This window comes from Nicotiana tabacum, chromosome 6 (genome assembly GCF_000715075.1).
Source record: "Nicotiana tabacum cultivar K326 chromosome 6, ASM71507v2, whole genome shotgun sequence".
In the NCBI taxonomy this organism is placed as follows: domain Eukaryota; kingdom Viridiplantae; phylum Streptophyta; class Magnoliopsida; order Solanales; family Solanaceae; genus Nicotiana; species Nicotiana tabacum.
In genome coordinates, this window is record NC_134085.1 from 205,240,465 (window position 1) to 205,244,301 (window position 3,837).

Here is a 3,837-nt window from a genome sequence, read left to right on the forward strand (position 1 = left end):
TTTCAAACTTATCAAAATAGTAACCCGCCGTCGTTCGACCGAGGTCGAACTCTTCTTTTTTGCAAAGGCCCTTGTCCTTAAAGGGTGGTATTTCGAACTTATCGAAATAGTAACCCGTCATCGTTCGATCGAGGTAGAACTCTTCTTTTTGGCGAAGTCCCTTGGCCTTAAAGAGTGTCATTTAGAACTTATCGAAATAGTAACCCGTCGTCGATCGATCGAGGTCGAACTCTTCTTTTTGGCGAAGGCTTTTGGCCTTAAAGGGTGTTATTTCGAACTTATTGAAATAGTAACCCGTCATCGTTCGATCGAGGTCGAACTCTTCTTTTAGGAGAAGGCCCTTGGCCTTAAAGGGTATTATTTCGAACTTATCGAAATAGTAACTCGTCATCGTTCGATCGAGGTCGAACTCTTCTTTTTGGCGAAGGCCCTTATCCTTAAAGGGTGTTATTTCAAACTTATCAAAATAGTAACCCGTCGTCGTTCGATCGAGGTCAAACTCTTCTTTTTGGCGAAGGCCCTTGGCCTTAAAGGGTATTATTTCGAACTTATCGAAATAGTAACCTGTAGTTGTTCGATCGAGGTCGAACTCTTCTTTTTGGCGAAGACCCTTTTCGAAATATTAACCCGTCGTTAGTCCCAATTTTTGGAGAATCAAGCATCCTCTGGGGAGTCCTAGTTCACTTGATATTGTTTGCATCAGAGAATATAATGTCGGAGAGTATGAAACATTGTTGTTTCGTTTATGTTCGTTTTGCGCACACATTGGAGTTTCCTTGTCTGATTTTTGCCTTCCAGCCTGGAGGTGTCATCAGCGGGCGATGTTTCGGTTGTCTTGTAGTAGTTTCCCATTCCCTGATTGAGATGTTTCTTTGCTCGCTCGCCCGCGCGACACTTGTGTTCCTGCTTGAGCAAAGAGCAGAAGGTGAGTTAAAATGATACTTTCCTTACCCCCATCCGATGGATCGATGAATGAGAGTAGGTTTGTATTGTTGCTCGTTTTGTCTGGCATTTTGACGGTTGATGGGGAGATGATTCCTAAATTCGGTGACTGTATTCAGCTCTCTTTCCCCTCCTATGCTGCGCCTTTGCAGGTTGGGCTTTGCCTTAGCGCTCTTTTCGATGGGTAATCGTGTTTCTTGTCTTTGATCTGGAAGAGACTAGGAAATTTCACTAAGAAATCCCCACAGACGGCGCCAAATTATTTGATTCAAAAGATATTGGAACCTTTTTGAATAAATCAATTAAAGAAAATGAATGGGTAAATCTTAGTTGTAAGCACGTGATTTTTGCCCTATGAAAGAATTACTCCCAAAAAATTCAAAATAAAATGATTTTCCTTGGTGTGCAATTTTGAGAATTTTTGTGACATTTTTGGATAATTATTTGTATTTGTCTATGCATGTTTATTTGTTAAATTAATTAAAAAATACAAAAATATGTCGCATTTTGCATGTAGGATTTAAGTCTACAATTGTTAGTAATTAAGTTTGTTTTACAAAAATTGAAAATTACAAAAATAGGTATCTTTTGCATTTTTAGCATTTAATGTCCAAATGTACAATTTTATGCTTAATTATTACTTAATTGTGCGTTAATTGTTATTGAGAGTTAATTTGCGATTTTATAACTTAATAATAATTTAAGGATTTTTAGAATTTAGTTTTAGAAAATAAAAGAAGAAAAGTGAGCAAAAATATAAAGAAAATCGGAATTGGGCTCTTCTTCAAATTCAAGCCACAAGCCCAAAAAATATCCAACCTTCCCCATGACCCGGTCCATTTCAAACCGGGTCGACCCGGTCCATAACACAAATACCCAACACCCCCTATCTTACATTTGACAAAAACAAAAAAACAAGAAAAACCCTAAAATCCCATCCGCCCCCTCTCTTTCTCTCTTCTCCTTCACCATCCCAAACACCCCAAAAACTCCAAATAGCCATGGCTGCTGCCCTTTCCCCCTCACGCCTCACCCTCAACAGACACACACTAGTCGTCGAACCTCCATAACTGTTACAACCCATATTCACATGTGTTAGTTCATGCCATATATTAGTTAACATAAATCCAAGAAAGAAGTCAATCCTATTGGTCTTAAGTGATACAAGAGTGTATAAGGGTGATTAACAAGTATTAGAAGTTAAATGAATCAAGGATGTTGTAACTCGTATTTTCAAGTAATCTAGCGGTGCTTAATACACTCAAGAGTTCATTTATTAAGGTATTTTAATCATATAATATCCGTATCATAAGTCTTGAAGTCAAACGAGTTATGAAATAAAAGTCGACAAAAGTTGTCGCAACTTAGGTTCATAATTTTACTTAAACATTAGGTCAAATGTTTCTAATCTTTTCTCCTAATTTACAAAGAATTACGGGGTGATGTACCAACCAAATTAAAGATCTATGATTCTAGTTTCCAACGCATTAAACCGTTCATCGATACGATCTCGGAGTAGAGAGATATTCACGTTTTCGCGAGACTGCGCCAAGCACCTCTCTATGGGGCCCACTAAGGCGGTTTAAGATATTTGGACCTATATAGGATGCCTCCAACCCGTTTTAAGTCATTTCGTCTCACTATTTTCAGACCTTAGAACCCTAGGAACATCCTCTCAAGGTTCTCTCAAGATTCAAGACCCAAAAAGGGGCAAACAACACAAATCAAGTGTCGGGAATTCCGTGGCGCTAGTAAGTCTCTTGTTCTTCTTGTTGTTGCTCATTTTTGTGTCGTTCCAGCTCGTGTGGGAGGTTGTTTTAAAGGTTTTATGTTCTGTAAATACTCCCTCATGTTCTTAATATCAATCCTAGGTGATTTCAAGCCTTCTAAAGTGATTCTAGTGCCAAAAAACACTAATTGATCGCTAGTTTCGCTTTTTTGTTGTTGTGGCAGCATTGGAGGGATATTTCATGGAAATTTAAGGTCAAATTGGAGTTGTTATTTCTGTATAAAGGTAAGGAACCTCTTACTCTATATGTATTTAAGATTATTCAAGTTGCGGCTAAGCCATTGAAGCTAGAACTTGTGAAATATATATCGAAAGGCTTGGTAGTAATGTTATTGTTTTGTGGACTGTTTTGCGTTGCTGTTGGGCTGCGTATTTTACTACTTTTTGTGGAGTTTTGGAGGAGGAAGGGTGTGGAGAAACACCATATATATGTAGGGTTATGGGCTGATAGTTATTCGTAACATTTCCAGGTTGTTTGACACGACTACGGTGGTCGTCGTATGTATGGAGTGATTAGGCTGTGTGTGGACTATTTTGGGAGGCTCAATATGTTTATTATTGATGTTTTTTGGGCTGTTTGGTGACTGTTTTGAATGGTGTGAGGTCATATATATAGGGGAGGTGCTGTCCGTTTCATCGTAAAATAGGTTGTGGTCGATACATAATAGTTATGACGCTTAAATGATAACGATAGTATTGTTTCTCTTATTGTAGACTAAGGAGTTTTGACAATTGCATAGTTTGAGATTGGGGCAGTATATACAAGGTATGTGAGGCTATCCCTTTCCTTCTTTTGCACGACTCCGCTTGTACATAATGTAATGAACGAGCTTCCACGATACTCTACTCTTAGAAGCTAGCAGTACTTACATTGTTTTCCCTCTTATGGAACGTTTGATGTTAATGTTGCTTCTCTTATTCTTATGTTATCAATGTTGTTGGTACTTCCTGATTCTTATAAGGTTCATAGTGAAGAGTTAGTCCTAATAACGTGTACAGAGGATACCGACCTTACATCACTCTGAAAGGTTTAGAATGTGATTCCATGAGTCGAGCATGCATATATATATATGTATCTATTTTACTCTACCGAGCCACGCTATAGT